Source organism: Cataglyphis hispanica, chromosome 15, assembly GCF_021464435.1.
Source record: "Cataglyphis hispanica isolate Lineage 1 chromosome 15, ULB_Chis1_1.0, whole genome shotgun sequence".
In the NCBI taxonomy this organism is placed as follows: Eukaryota; Metazoa; Arthropoda; class Insecta; order Hymenoptera; family Formicidae; genus Cataglyphis; species Cataglyphis hispanica.
This window is the reverse complement of record NC_065968.1, coordinates 4,708,612-4,726,347: the sequence shown is the minus strand read 5'-3', so window position 1 is coordinate 4,726,347 and position 17,736 is coordinate 4,708,612. Positions and strand designations below refer to the sequence as shown.

Here is a 17,736-nt window from a genome sequence, read left to right as displayed (position 1 = left end):
AATAAAGTTTCTCTTTATCTCTAAAATAATGATTAAATACCATATATATATATATATATATATATATATATATATATATATATATATATATATGCTGAAAATAGTGATTGTTAAAATATTTTGTTACACGTTGCACGACAACTTTTTGATCGAATTTTGTATCCACTTATTCAAAAACATTTGAAAATTTATATCGACAGAGATTATTTGCGCTCACGACATAACAAAGCACTCTATGTGTCTGTCATCCACATGTTGATTGCTGCACAATTCACCAATACTTACGCACACACAAGCGCTCTCTTTTTAAAGTATCATATATACAAATTTCAAACGCTAAATTTGTTTTTTTTTTTTCCTAGAATTAAGCTATACAGTGTTGAGTTACAGAGCAAAATACTGTTATAAATATTAACCTTTACCAGACAAAAATAAAACAATAGAAATAAATTTCTATTCTGTTCTCTTTTCATTCAATATTTCTTAAAATATAAAGAAAAAAAAATTATTTTATATTTTTAATGAAATTATATTTTACTTAAAAATATTGTTTAAGAGCATGCTCTTTTTATTTTTATATTTGAAATAAAAGAAAAAGAGAGAGAGAGAGAGAGAGAGAGAGAGAGAAGAAAAAAGAGCAAGTTATAGAATTAATCTAGTATAATCTGTTTATACGCTTCTGAAATACATCATGACACTTTTTATCCTAGATATTTAAGTTATCAATAACGTACATACATATCTATCATTATTATTGCGATCTGCACTCCGAGAAGTACTTTCATCGGTGATTGTGTATGATAGCGAAAGCTTCTCTTTCATTACAATCTACTATCACCCTTCAGAGTCGATAACTGCATTTTCTCGCGTCATCTAAAATCGGATGATACCTCGCAAACTCATTATAGAACTCGACTCCTCCCGGCGATTTGCATAAATTTTCCACGACTGGAAATGAAATTGCCCGCAAACTATGGCGGAGAGCGTAGTTCGGGCGTGTTCTAAGCAATCGTTAACGACGTGAGCATGGTAGACACGTATGCGAGGAGCGCATTGTTCGAGTTATGAAGATTAACCTTTTGCATTTCAGTGATAGTAAAACAACGACAAACTTTAATACGAATAAATATAATGATACACTTGCAGGAACTGTAAGAGCAATTGTATGTTTTTCTGAAATGCATCAACAATTATTAATTTTGTAACAGAGAAGTTTTTGTTACATCGCGCTTAACTTATATTCGCTTCTTCAATATAATGTTTAAGTACATAAAAAGAAAGTTTTTTCCTAAAAGTCCTAACTTTTATTTTCTTTCCTACTATTTACATATGATTGATAAAACAAAATTTTTAAATTTCTATTCAGATTGGATAATATAAATTGTATAATAAATAAATAATATTACTTCTTTCCTTCTTTCTTTTCTTATTTTTTATATTTTTTTCTATATATAATATTGTAATTATTGTATGCATAATTAGATCAAGTTAATATAAAAAATAAATAAATTTGATATAATTTAATACTCATTAATAATGATGCGTAATATGTTGATTAATTAGATTTCATCCCGTGCATCTGTATAAAATTTACATTTCATAATAGCTTTATGCACTTTTTAGCAGCAGCGTATACCGTGAACTTCATCGATAATCCGACATCATAGAGCAACCTGGTATCATATGATTTAATACCAGCCGTTGCGGCGCCATTAGCCGAGCTCGTATAATTTCTAGCCTCTGCGCATTATTCGCTTTAAAAAGCTTTCCGATGCTCGCAGTTGCATACGCTTTCTCGTTAACTCGGCAGACAAGCGGAAAAAATACGTCGCGCGTGTAGGTGAAAATATAAAAATAGATAAAATATATACATAGAACACAGACGTAGTTGGTGTATCGATATATTCACATATACACATATCAACATCGATCAATCGTAGGTCTAGCCTCGGTGATTAAACAACGTTGAGAATTTTTTACACACTCTAGAAAGCTTAATTGTTTGATTCAAGAAATTTGATAAAAAATTGAGAAAATTTAAAACGCATAAGTATAATAAAAATTAAATTGCAATAACTATAAATATAATCAATATATTAGCGCAAATTAAGAGTTGTCACAAGATTAATAATACACAAAAATAGCGAGAGTAATAAATTATTACGTGAAAATTATTACTAATGTTGATAAAATAAAGAGTGTAAAAAAGAAGAATAATTCGTTAGTAAAAAACTATAAATTAAAGATAAAATGATAATAAACGTTAAATAAATTACAAAGTAAATATATCATTGTATACTAAATTATAAAAATTAATGAATCTATATAAATAAAAGTAATTTATGACAATTTTATTACGATCAATAATAATAAAGAAAGAAATTAGATCATATAAACATTCATACGTCTTAATTATTATTCACGAAGTAAACGTCGAAGAGCGTTAAAAAATTGCGAGTGCAATACCATGCAGATAGCAATACACTCAAACGAGATTCGCTAACTGGAAGTGTACATTCTCCGCTAGCTAAAAAAGAGCCTCAGTATAAGGAATAAATTCTAAATAATATAAAAACATAAAGAATAAAGAAAGAGAGAGAGAGAGAGAGGCATATCCAAAGATTTACTGAATCTTTTGCTAGTTGTCTGATTCTGTGTTGCATATTCTCTCTTTGCGATACCCTTTTAAAGCAGCCGTAAATTTATGTTATGCAAATACGGATTTCCACGGGAAAACATTGCGAGAGAGGAAAAGTGGCATTTCGCTTGCCTCGGACAAGGAAAGTATAAAATTCGCGCTTTGTCGTTTGACTGCCGACGAAAGTTGCATTGCTATTGCATTAATATAGAACAAACGTGAAAATTAAAAAATAAAGTATCATACATATATGAAATACTTTTGAATATCAATATAAATTTTTCACAATATTGTATATCTTTACAATGATGCATTAAAAAAAATTAATATAAACATTTAGCTAAACACACACATATATGCGTATAAATAAAATATGAGTATAATATAAATAAGATATGCATACAAATAAAATATGAATGAGAATAATAATACTGGCAACAATATAGTTATTGTCTATGAATCTCAACAAAAGAGTATTTACTTGTGACTGAAAAAGACATTTGTGCAATTAAACAAATAAATTTTTTCGTTTATCGACGTAATAAATTTTTGTGGAACGTGGAATAAAATAGAAATTGTAAGCGATTCGATAACAATAACCGCACGGTGAATTACTAGCACAATGCCACCGATTTAAAATGAAAAAAGCAATTTGTGGAACATCGTTCCTATTTTCATGCGTGCCACGAACAGATGCCGCTTATGATCATAATCTATAATCAGCAAATACGCAATTAGCTCTAACAATAAATCAATTCTTGACGTATAAAAAATTTCTTGAAATAAAGTTTACGAAATTTCTAAAATTTAATGTCAATTTAACAGAAATAAATATTCTATCTGCAAGAAAAAAATATGAAAAGTTAAGTTATAATGCAAGTTATAAAATAATAAAATATTAATAATAAATAATTATTACAAGCTTATGCATATACATACACGCGTGTGTGTATATATGTGTGTTTATATCCGGGATTTAATAACTCAAATATATAATTTAAATATTCAATTATTTGTATATGTAAGAAAAACTGTCTTCTAAAATACACAAAGATCCCAAGTTTTATCTAACAAGTTTTATTAACAGGATATTTTATTACAGGATATTAATCGTGCTATCGTTGTAGCACGATTATTCTAGGTCGCTCGATATGGTATCCAAGGCTTGAGGCGCAGGTAAAATGTTTTATTCACTCAACTATATTAACAACACAATATTCACCCTATCTTTAGGAGACAGGTTTATAGAATGACACTTTGACGTTATACATGGTAGACGTTTGACATGAAAATTATCTAATATAAGCTCATCCTCCTGTCTCGTCATTCTGAGCCATTCGCTCATACGCAATGTGTGCTTATGTATGAGAGATACAACGTCCACATGCATAATGCAGAAGTACGTGGGTGATGCATAAATATTTAGAATTGATTTATATGCGGCGCATAGTCAAACATTAGTGACAAAGTGACATATATTATAATGTCAGTAAAGACAGTGTATTATCTCGGTCATCTATTTTTCAAAATATTACTTGGTTACCTTTAATATGCCAACTCCCAATCAAAAAGAAAAAAGAAGATCAAACAAGTAAAAATTTTATAAATATCTTAATATATGTAAAAATTAAATATAATTAAAAATGTTTTTATTTAATTATTATTATTTTTATTAAATAATAAAAAATTGTAAATGTTTTTATCACATTATTTATATTAAAATCAATGTAGCATTTTTTTTAGGATGAAAAGATAAATGTATATTTTTATAACAAATCGATAAACAAGCTTGTCTTATAAATACTATTATTTCTATAAAAATTTCGGTTTTCGTAAAATATGAATAGCAAGTATTTTCGTGAGAAGTTCGGAGATCTCTAAATAGAAATCTCTTCAGGTAGAAATTATTAGCTGGATATTTTGATGCAATGAAGAAAAATATAAAATGTACCATTAACGCATTTCTAAAAGTTTAGAAACGAAAACAATTTATAATAGCAATTATAAGTGCGTGCTTTTACTTCATAATTCCGCAATGAATTGATAAGCGGGAAGAACGATATTTTGCAAACATTTCCTCCTGCATTATTTCAACGATTATTTTTTAATATATAATACATTAATATATAATACATTTTATTTTGTTTATTAATAAAATCATGCCTTTTCACTAAAATAATTAACTTATTATTTTCTTTAAAATAGCAAGTTTTATAAATCTTTTGATAATATAAAACAGATTAGTTTACATATATAAAATTATTTGACATGTATAAAATGAAGTAGACTATAATAATCTATAAAGCCATTATCTAAACAATATTTATAATAATTATCTAAACAACAATCCGTTTTACGCATTATGTAATTATGATTTCCTACTGAAATTAACAATTATCTTTGCTCTTTAAACTACAAGTTAAATTATACACAAAATAATATTTCGTAATAAATAAAAATATTTTAACTTATATTGGAAATATTTTTATATAATATATTGTAATATTCACGCGTGTACAAGCAAATTTCGAAAATTATTTTGCGTGAAAGCCCATAATAATATATTAATAAAGTTTAATACGTTCACTGAATGAGCATTAAACGCTTGCAGCGCGTACGAAAATCGAAATTATAATTAATACGTAACATCTGATGTGCATGATTGTCGGCGTAAAATTTTCATTTCAATTCACCGCTAGTACAGATTTAAATTCCCTATTGGACATTTTATTCGAGCATTAGCGATAAAAATCATCAGCTGATTCATCATGGATTCTAAGGGCGATCAATCGCTCATTTGTCAGTAACCATACTTAAGTATCAGTTTGAATCGCGCTCGAACTACGTCATGGAAACTGTCAGAGTGGGAAATAGTTCTCCAACTATTTCTGCATGCATGATACTCGAGTTTCTAACCGATATTCAAGTCGCGTACAAGCCATATATTAGTAATTTTGACAAGTAATCTTCGTTATTCTAAACTATCGCTCTAATAATCAGTCATTCTTCATTTCTCTATTAATCGCTCTAGTAATCAGCCATTTCGCGTATCTCCTTATTGTATCGAATGTAAATGCAAATCTATCCGTATGCTACATTGCATCGTTAATCATTTCAATGAACAAAGAGGATAATCAAATTTCCATGCACTAATGTACAGAATTTTGCATGGATGAGATACATTATATCAGCATAACATGTGCATCTCGAGTTACAGTCTCGAGAGAGAAATCGAAGTTATTCGCGTCTATGAATCGTGTTTCAAACAAATGCTTCATTAGTCAAACTGCACATGTTGCCAACAAAGTTGCAGACAAGTACAACTCCGCGCATGTCTGGAGCGAATAAAATGATTTAGCAAATTTCTTTACGAGAATTGTAACGTCATCTGTTTCTATCGTGAAACATGATCGATCGTTATCGAAAATTCAATTAATATTAAAAGTTTTAGAAAGATGAGAATAATATAGAGGCAACAAAAAAAAACAATAAAATTGTACCAATGAATTATCAAATAATGTCAAATGTCCGTAAATAAAAAAAATCTTATCAATCTGGTTGACGAAAATCACAAACGATGCAGTTATATAGAAATAATTTCTCTTCCACGATTCGCGTCACGATTCGCAACTACAGCGCTATGAGAGATAGGATTTTGAGCTGCGGATTTTGTTATATACCGACTACCTCGAGCGTATCTCCAGGTGTAAAGGATGAGGAAAAGCATTTCCTCGACTTTGTACAAATGGCTGCGACTTAGAAGAATAATAATACGCACATCCTGCACATTTGCAAAGACAAAAGATCGCTCGCTGAAACACAATTCAAGGATGAACAATTCTCGTTCAGACAATATCTACAAAATCGAGTTTATAATTAGCTCACACAAGTAATTACTTATTTAATCAATTGTTTATCTATGGTCAACTTTTCCCTACTAGAATTCTACAATTATACAAGTATTTATAGATATTTGAGAAATATAGCAGTTTTTATAATTTAAATGTCGTTGTAATTAAATAATACATAATCTTATCTTATGGATATCATATCTAAAATAAATAATAAATAATACTTAGTTTACGTAGTTTAATGAAATTTCAAAAAAAACTATATGCGTAGATGAATATTTATAATCGTGCGAAACAACAATTGTTTGTGTTTGTATGAATCAATTTCCATCGCTTCCATCACTCGAATAATATTTGCACAGTAGTCTTGGGAAACTCTCGAACTCTGAGTAAATTATATTTAATATTTGATTAGAGAGTTTTCAATTTGCGACTTATTTTATAAACGAAATATTTTAACATTTTATCATAGTAAATAAAAACAAACAAATAGAGCTACTTTTAATTACTATCGAACAAAATTAATTTTTTAATCTTTTCCATTAATATTTCAACCATATATTTTATATACGTGATATACATTCTGATATACTATAAAATTATAGATTAACAAATTGATTAATTACAAACTTTATTTAAGCGTTAAAAACTTTTCTTGTAACACAGAAATACCTCAAAAGCTCAAGATATAATTCATAACATATCAAACATTTCGCAAAGTAAATACTCGTTTAAACTGAAACAGAGAGCCATACGAAATGTATGAAAGCTATTTTTCGCTTGAAAACTGGTATGACGAAAGACAGTTATAAAGTCGCAAACTGTCTCTGCTAGAAACGCAGCATCTTTCCTTTGCGATGCGTACTTATTAGTGCAGAAATTGCATACGTTCTCTCCCTCATCTCTTTCTCTCTCTCTCTCTCTTTCTCGAAATATCCACATTGCACTCTGCATTCTAATTTACAGATATCAAGATAAATCTCTAGGATCGAGATAATTCATCGATTTCACAGGAATCACATGCTTCTCATTTGTCGATAGAAGTGAGAATTCGAGATAGTGGTCTCGTGCAGAAAACTCATTAACTCTTTCATTCTAAATTACAAGAGAATCTACACATGAAAAATATCGATTCGATTACATGCGCGAGAAACGCGTATCGATTTCTGCGTCCCATCTTCGAGAGGATGTCTCTCAATGACATCTCAATTTTTTTACATTTGGAAATAAAGCGATATGTCACGAATATGGTAGTTAATTAAAATTAAAAATCCGCATGCTTATTACGCCATTTTTCTCTCAATTTCTAATTTTGTTCCCAGTATATTTGACAATTAAAAAAGGGAAATATATTATTTTATGGAACACAGGAGATTTGCGATACCAACTTTTTCTAGAATAATTTTATAATAAAAAAGATCGGAATTGGGAAAAAATGAGATTTTAGATTGAACTCCCATTTTATCGCATATAGTTAACTCATAACTATATAATATAATACAATAATAGATTTTTTTGTAATATCTTGTGATCAATTGCACGTAGAAGCTATTATAATCATCCAATATGCGTCATGGTTTTGAAATTTAATTTTTAAATGCGTCATTACTTTTGCTACCTGCATTTAAAAAAGATAAAAATACAAATCTTCATAGCATTAAGTTTTGCGTATGGTACACATGATTTGAATAATGGAAAGAAAATGGATAATGAAATCTCGCTGATCCGCAGCTATTTTTATTATTCTATGATAGGACAAAAAATTTTCTTTTTATATAACCAATTATTTTTTTAAGTATGTGTATATTATAATGGAAATAATATCTATTATATATGTATATATGTATATATAATAAAAATAACATCCGCTTATAATATAAATATTTTTATACATACTATATACTTTTGGACAAAACTTGATTCAGAAACTATATATTAAAAGATTATTGATTGACTCAAATTTGAACAAAGTACGACACACGTATGGAAAAAACATCATTTGTTGGAAAATATGTTGAAATATTAAATGACGAAAACATTTTGTTCTGCAGAATATCCATATACATTCTCTCTCTCTCTCTCTCTCTCTCTCTCTCTCTCTCTCTCTCTTTCTCTGTCTTATGTTTATGCATCAACAAGATATGTGATCTCACGGTGACAACACGTCAACAGATAGACCGTGTACTATTCCCGACGAACGCGTATCCAATTTGCAGTAGCAACGGATAAACAAGCGCGTAGTAAATTATTTGCAATACCCGCATGTTCCCCTATTATTCCTATTTTGCTGTAATGGAGAAGCTTGTACGCATAGGGAGACCGGTGTCCCTTTAGAATGACCCCAACGACGCAGCGCAATACGACATATCGATTAAAAAAGCAACATCAGCTGGTGTTAATGGAAGTGACACGCGACTGCGGTATTACTGCAATATTGGCGATATGTAATTGTAAAATGTAAATGTTACAAGATTTTTCAAAATATCATCAAAAAAATATAATGCAAGAAAATATATTATTAATTACAAATATATATCGTTCTTTATTATAATATATTAAACATTTTACGCGACACACAAGATTTACAAATATAAAAAAATTTGAAAAATATTTACTTTAGTTAATAATTGTCAATTTTTTTAGAATATATATATATATATATATATATATATATATATATATATACACATCATTATGATATATTTTTAGAATGCGCAAATTTTGAACAATGTGACTTTCTCATTTGTGAACAATCGAACGCAATGCGAATTACGTTTTGTCGATCGGGTATCGATTACCACGAATAGGTACGGCGAGGAAATCGAGGAAAAAGAGAAAAAAGCATTGCCTGTTTAACCTCGCTTTCTGCTTCCGCGAGCAAGGCAAACACGTTCAGGATCTCCCTCATGCGAGCTTCACGAACGTGCTACACACTGATTCAGCGTCGAAACGCGAGCCACGTTCGTCGCAACTTCATTTCCAGACAAGTACGAGATACTTTATCGCCAACGATTGTGCCCTCAATCCTGAATTCATATTTTGTGCCGGCTTTTGGAGTAGCATAGACGCTATTAACTTTTTAATAGAAAACTCTTTTATCAAAGATGTATTGTATCATTTTTGAAACTTTGAGACATATAATTATATACATTTATGTATTTAGCAAAAAAAAATTCACAAGAAAATTTATAATATATAGTTATATAACTCTAATCTCTATTTAACATTATTAAGTAATTGCTACATAATTTTTTAAGTACTTTTTTAAAATTAAATAATAGAGAATTATCTCTATTATTATCTATCGTTGTAAAATTTCAAATATTACAGATTGTATCAATCAATCTATAATCAATCAATTGTATCAATCAATATCAAATAATTCAGTATTATATTAACCATTTAAAATATATGCAGAGGTGTCATCTTAAGACCGAGCGAAATCCATGTTACCTATGCTGATTAGTCAAATCGATGAACCTTAATAAACTTGATTAACTGACTCGATTGTGTTTAATAAAAATTACATCATTCAAATTTCATTAATTATTCGTTCGTACTGTTCCAACAATTAAAATATAACAAGTTCTTAACGAAGCGACAATCTCAATCATGTAATCTGACTGAGCTATATTCCAATAAATTTATCCGTTTCAAGTGCAATCTCGTTGACGCTTGTTAATAATTTATCGGACAAGTTCCTTGATTGTCAAATTTAACAAGCAAATAACGAATCAATAATGAATTTATACTTAATACCCTTAACGATAGAGAAATTTGCCAATAAATGCCTCTGTTTTAATGTAAAGCCTCGACATCGATTGGTTCATGACATTCGTGAGTTTTGAACGATACTTCAGCGTGATTTCTCAAAATAATAGTATCTATATAAATTTTTTCACACTTAAAGCGTTTAAAATATTTTTCATATAAAGCCACAATATTTTTCCTGCATAGTCTATATCGTCATTTACGACATATTAATGTGATAAAGTTCATATTTTTGGATTAATAATTAAATTATGTAAAAAAGCTTGATTTAACCAATTTAATTTTAGTAACATATTTAAGTGTATTTAATTTTTGTTACAAAAATTCCATGCTACTTTGTCTTCTATTAGATTAATCTAAACTATTATGCATTATTTTCCCAGCAAGAATCATTCGATATGATCGCTATTTACAAGCTTAATTAACAAAAAAAAACCGCTTTCAATCAAGTATACGAAAATTAAACACTCGATCGGACTTCGCCGTTGAACGCGAATGAGTCTCGAAAGAACGGCGTCTCGATTGATCCCTTTTGGAGTTTCTGGCTGAACGACTTTACTTACTCACCCTTTGTCAGTCGCCAAAGGTCGAATGCCCGCACAGCTGTGACGTCGGCGGGAAACGTTGCACAGATCGGAGGTCAGCTGAAACAGGCGAAGTGTGACGTGGCTCGCACCACTTGGTGCTGGCAGCGGCGAAAGCTACGAGATGGATACTATTCACCACCGAGCACGACCACCCTCACCGTTCGAGGGTGCGCGGACGACTGAGATCCGCCTCGACCGTCACCGTGGGTGTAGCTGTGCGGTGGTAGCTAGCTCTCCCACCCTGGCCTTTTTCCTCTCACCCTTCGCGGGAAAGCGCACCCCCTCTTTTATCTGCGAAGCTCTATCTCGATCCCTTTCTCTCTCCTTCTGTTTCTCTCTTTTTCTCTCTCAATCCCGAGTTCTCCCTTAACTTCTCGGACTTTTTTATCTTTCTCGCACTCGTCGAAGCGCGTTCTTCGTTTATCCGATTCACAGGTTGCCTTCCACGTAGTTTCGCTCTTATTTTTCATCTCGCTTGATCCTTCGTTCTTCAACTATCTTCGTTGCTCTGACGTCGATCTGATTCCCTATTTACTTCGCATTCGTTTCTATGCATTCCTCCCTTTTGCATTTTGAACTAATGTATTCTTTTTCCAGTGTAGATAGTCTTCTCTTTTGTTATTTTCTTCACCCTTCATCTATGAACGAACCAATACTTTTCCTGCTCTCTTGATCCACTATCTCTCAGTCGTCTCATTCATCCCGTCTTCCTCACATGTGATTCTGTAATCTCGTTCTCATCTTCTTTCTCTTCGAGTCGTATCGTTTTACTCCCACTTGAATCTTTGTTCAATCTGTCTTGTCTTCACCTACTGCATTATTCTTTCTCTCTTGTATTCACGCGTACTACCTTGGAAAATTTTGCACTCTCCGGCACCCTGTCTGCAGCAAGAAACAAACGCTGGATTCGATTCGCCGACCTAGTCCATCCTGCCGGAGGGGAAAAGTTAGTTTCTACAGAGGCAAGCGAGTGAGTGGAGGTGGCCTGGTCAGCGGAAACGACAAAGACAAACGATGACAGCATGATCAGCGAGAAAAGAAAAGAGCGGGAGAAAGACGGACGATGCATCCGAGTGTAGGTCATCGTGGATGGGAAGAGGCCCGATTTATTGACTACTGGGGACTTATCGTGAAACTGCTTGTAATTTCGATTGAAAACGCATTTTCCACGAGCAGTATGTGTTTTCGAACAATCCATGAATCTCTTTTAAAGAAAACATTTATATATCATGTTTGATTTCAAAATATAATACAGAGTAGAGTAGCTGATACATAATTTATATTATAAAATATAATAAATATTATAAAATATAAATATAGTATAAAATACATAATTTATATTATAAATATTGTACTTTATATATTATATATTATTTGTAAAATAAAAAGTAAAAATTGAAAGAAAGAAAGAAAAAAAAATTGAAGTAAAATCGCAATTATTTAATAACTATATATATACATATATATATATATATATATATATATATATATATTTTTTATTTCTTAAAATATATTTTTATAAAATTTAAAAAAAAATAATGGAGAATTTAAATTGATAAAATTATTATAAATATACAACATTTTGTATAATCAATGTAATAAATATAATCAATAAAATAAATATAATCAATAAAAAATTAATTTTTGATTTGAATGTGTAACACAAATTATACTGACTTTCTCAATAGATTAAATCGATCATTAGATACTAGTTTACTGGTTGTTATTCAAGCCAAAAAATAAGTTATTTAAAGAAAATCATCCGATAAGTTAGGAATTAAAAGTTACTTTAATACGAACGGTCTCTCGCAAAGGGATCTGCTTTAATACCACGCATGTGCTGACAAGATTCAACGATACATTTATCAGAACAGAGATTTCCAGAAGATTCATCACGTCGCTTGACGTGTAACAAAATTTATCGCGTCATTCGTTTTCAAAATAGAATGAATGTATGTATGTAAAACAAACACCAAAAGCTCGTTAATCCAGAAATCGAACAATGACATAAAGTAATCTTTGTCTCTTTTCCTCTCTCTCCCTTACTTTTTTAAAATATTTGAAAGGATTACGACTCTTCAAAATCAATTTTTTTGTGACATTTGACACATTTATACACTATGATATTTAGAATTATTATAATATTTTTAATATCACGTAATTAAAATATCTTATCGGTTGATTCCATCTTCTCTCTTTCTTCTCTTGCAGTTATATGTCAAACTGAATCAAATGTCAAAGATAATTAAGGCGACTTTAAATTTATTCTAATATTTCGTACTTTCGTGTCGCTTGCAACTCGATTCAATCATATATGCAAAAAGCTGGAATTGACAATTTCTCATCAGACTAACTTAAATCATTTATATGGGAACGAGAAATATGGCGCCTGATAACGTTGCGTCTATATTGAACATCCACGCACACAGCTTTCAATTTGCTACAAAATAATTTACACTTTCCAGCGATTCTGTTGGGAAATTTATTGTGAATATGCATGCAGTACTTATGAATATGAATATGAGAAAATTATTATGCCAACGACGAGATGAAGAAAGTTTGCGTGCAGAAAGCTTTTCTCTCCCTTTCTTTGTCTCTCTTTCTCTATGTCTCTCCCTCTATTTTTATCTCTCTATTTTTTTATATATTTATCTCTTTTTCTCTCTTCTCCTTTCTATTTATCACCTTTCTTCACTCATAATAGTTTGAAATTTTCAAAAAGGCAAGACTTTATGCGAATGAGTGGAAAAGTAACGCATCTCATAATCAATGACAGGAATCAAATTTGTGCAAACAAATCGCATTTGAGAATCATGATAGGGAATTATGTGGTATTGCAACAAACTATGTTTCATTACACAGAATGTCTCTGTAATGCTTCCTGCTGGTGAGTCGCGACAACTATATTACTCGTGATTTAGCGCAATTGTCAGGAAACGGCTACAATGTGCATTAAAATAAACTTTAAGCTATTTATCCAGGAAACGTGAGCCACAAATCAACTTGAACAACGTATAAATAATCTGACGTTATGAAGTAAGGCTTATATAACGCAATTCAACATTATTAGTAATAATCAACTAAATTAACAATTATTTTGTTTGCTATATATTGTATAAAAAAATAAATTTTTATAACCATTCATTTATGTGTATGTATATAAAAAACATACTATAAAACAGTCTGCATAAGTAAATATTTTCTCAATAAATGAAGATTTCTCTATCATACAATTAGAGGGTAATATTATATTTTTTATTGCAATCGGGTCTTTTATATAAAAGAAATGATTCGTAAAATATCTATATAGAAATATAATAAGATGCGAGGGCAAAGCTATTGGATAAACATTGCAGGAAAACAAGAGGCGCCACGAAGTCGCACGTTTCTGGCGCCACGCGCTCATGACTGTACAGAAGACGCGAATAATTTTCGTATTTTCGTGTCAACAGATTAAAATACATAACAAATTCAGCTGCATTCTAAGTCATATAAAGCAAGTTTTGCAAATTAAGAGTTTAAATTATCAAAAAATATTTTTAAACATATATGTATAATATATTACATATATATACTGTATTATAGTTATTAATGAATAATAGCGCGTGCTCGATTTTTCTATATATTTTTGATACAAAGAGAGTTTTATCTCTTTTCAAGCTTAATATATATAAATTTTAGTAAATAACAATAAGTCACATTTTTTACTCACATTTGTCTGAGAATGTTAAATTTAAATGTTAGATTTAAAATTTCGTGCAATACATAATTTTACCCTTACTTAAGAAAAGATACATAATAACATAGAATGAGGACAATTAAACGGATATCAACATTTATTATTTTATAAATGGAGTAAAAGAAAGAACAAGTTAAACTAATGTGTGCTTATAGCATTTAAACGGCCGACTTAACTATATGCATTTAAAAATAGTTCAAGCTGCCATTCACCCATTCCTATCACGCAGTGTGTCAGCGCCTTCGTAATTTATTCATCCTTTCACCCTTTTTCCTTGATCTATCCTATGACGTCATAGTGACCCTTAACCCATCCGGCTTTCGCGACTACATTGCAACAGTCGGTCGACACGATCCAACTTTTTCCTGGCAAACAAACGACACAGAAGAGAATTTAATATGAGCCGACAGCAGATCTCTGTTCGTTTCGTGAATACTATAAATTCGTAAAAAGAATCGGACATGTTTGTACTCGCGGAATAATGCATTGTCCGTGCATGTATCTGATGCTGCTATTGTCTCGAGTCAAAATTTTATTCCTATTTTCAATCTCTAGTATTTACGTTTATAGATTCTGGAGGATTTCAACAAGTTTTATTTATATAAAAATTGTATTGCATTGAGCTCCTAATTTGTATCTCAAATAGATAGTAAACGAATAGTTTCCCATTTAAAGATTTAAAAGAAAAGCTTTTGGCGAAACTTTAAATTAAATATTTCAAAACAGTGATCTATGATTATAAATATCAAAATAAATATTAGATTAAATATTGAAGTGAAAAGTAAAAGAAAAATTTTGTCTCGTGACAATATTATAAATTATAAAATTGCGTTTTATATGTTTTGTAATTGATGATATGTTACTTGATAATCAACAATATTATCTCACATTTGCAATGATATTTTTGTTCTATATGTTAAAAATTGATCATATATAAGAAACATGAAAACGTGCTTTAACGTTAAAAATATCATTATTTTCTCAAAACGTCAGCAATGTATATTCACAGTCAAATGTCGTATAAAAGATAAAACAACTATATAAAAGAAAGAATAAAAAAAGCAAAAGGTAGAATATACACGTTGATGCATTTCACAAGCTCGTCGGTCGCGTGCGCGTTTAAAATCAAAAAAATCTTTTTCACGTTCAAATTTATTTTAATCGTGTTTTCAACATAGAAGAGAGCCGCCAATTTGCGCTTTAATTATATTTACCGAATCAATTTTCCTCTCAACCCACGCGGCTTTGCTATATGCCGACAGTCGTCGTTACGATATTAAGCCAGATATGTACTGAGCATACCAATCAACGCTCGGCGAAGTTCATCCAGCGACATTAATTCGTCTGTAATTAGAGCGAAATGTCGGCAACGGCTGCGGCTCAGTTTTAGTTTGCATTTATCGATAAAAGCGAAAGGTTAAATAATAAAATGTGATCAAACCGCACTGTGTACAATAGATTGATAAAATATTTCATTGCATCCTTACTCTGCCAAAATTTATAAAACAGTTTCCTGTTCATAAACATATAATCATGATATATTTCAATTCAATATATCATTTATTTTTCGAGGTTATAATACTTTTTTAAATTATAACTATAATTATAATATCTTCAATTTTTTTACAATCTCTATTTAATATTCTTTGTAATTACCTCCAATCATAATTTATTCTGATAATCTATCCCTTGTAATGCATTACCATACATTATTTATTATTTAAAACATCAAATTTTTTAGTTCTTAAGTCCTTAACAAACAATAAAAAATCTTAATTACACCCAATACATCTAGATTGAAATTTCAGTATTGAAACGTTAAAAGGATTTTGGACTTTATCGGTATCTGTTCTCTTTGTACAAAGAGAAAAATAAAATAAAAAAGAGGAAGTCGTGTAGACGAATTTTCTCGAAACAGAACGATCGCTTTGTTATCGCGCTCTTCGCTTTTGCACGATAATTTATCCGTGAACACTTCGAAACGAATTTTCACCGAAGCGATGCGCCACATCTCGACCGGAAATGGAAGGAATCGGCGGGCCGCTACCTTGTAATTTCCGATAGAACGACATGACCGAATTGAGAGAATTGAAATGAGAGAAAGAAGGATGGAGAAATGGCGAGAACAAATTCGTGATTGTTTCACCATTGGCACGTTATGACGATAGATCTTTCTGCTTTTGCTGGCACGATTGTGGCGTCATTTCAGATAACAATGTTCGCGGTATCGAAAGCCTTTGTTTCCGCTCCACATATTCTCTACGTTTTATTAACGTAACAACATAATAACAGTAATCTAGATGCAGGTTGCAATATTGGCATCAGTTTGATGAGAATGTAAAACATGCACAATTTCATTTTTTTTTTTTTTTTTTTATACACAATGTGATGGACATATTTTCTTTTCCTTCGTAATTGCAATGCTTAGTTTTATACAAAATAGTTATCCAATACTATCATCGAAGTTAAAAGATAAAAAAATTAGTGTAAAATTTCACTGAGCTTTTCTTTCATACAGTCGCTTTAAATTAAATTATACACATATATCATTTTTTACAAATTACTTCTTCGTTTCTTTGATAAACAGACAGAACTTAAAGAAATTTGTTCCGAAATTTCGGCAATATGATATTCTCTGATTATTATTACGTTCTATCAGCTGTCAGCGTGTCGGCGACAGACCAATACATAATTGAATTTTCGCGCAGACCTTTTATAGAGAGATACATTTGGCTTGCACTTCTACATACTCTGAGTCTGCCGCCATGTCCTGCGGGACTAATTAGCCGTCGTGTGACATCGCCTTTGATCCTCTAAATTAATAATAGCTACCTCCACAGAGAATTCAATTCGGCTCCCGCCCTTGATATTTTTAGCAATTTCTTCTCTAAATACCCAAAAGACTTTTGTACATTTCATTTGCATATTATTCTATATCTGTGATCAGCGATTATTATTCGAAAAGTTGAAATGTCAAATGTTAATTAAAACACTAAGCATGATATAAATTTATAACGCAAAAATAAATTTAAAAAAAGAATAAGAAAATTGAAAAAATGTACAACGTACATAAGTAAATAATAATAAAAATATATTTGTAATTATTAAATATTATTTACTTTTATAATTATATTTTATAAATGGTATTAA

General features: G+C 30.4%; 1 protein-coding gene across 6 annotated transcripts in view; it reads right to left on the bottom strand.

Moving 5' to 3' along the window:
* LOC126855085 (uncharacterized) overlaps positions 1–17,736 on the bottom strand; it is a 121,791-nt gene that overhangs the window by 92,733 nt on the left and 11,322 nt on the right. For 3 of the 6 annotated variants that reach the window (XM_050602453.1, XM_050602452.1, XM_050602454.1), the window contains one exon: positions 10,828–11,729. The exons of 2 other annotated variants lie outside the window; for them this stretch is intronic. The gene's annotated coding sequence lies outside the window, so the exon portion shown is untranslated. Of the gene's footprint in view, positions 1–10,823; positions 11,730–17,736 lie in introns of all 6 variants that reach the window. One more of the 6 variants, XM_050602455.1, reaches the window with a different exon arrangement.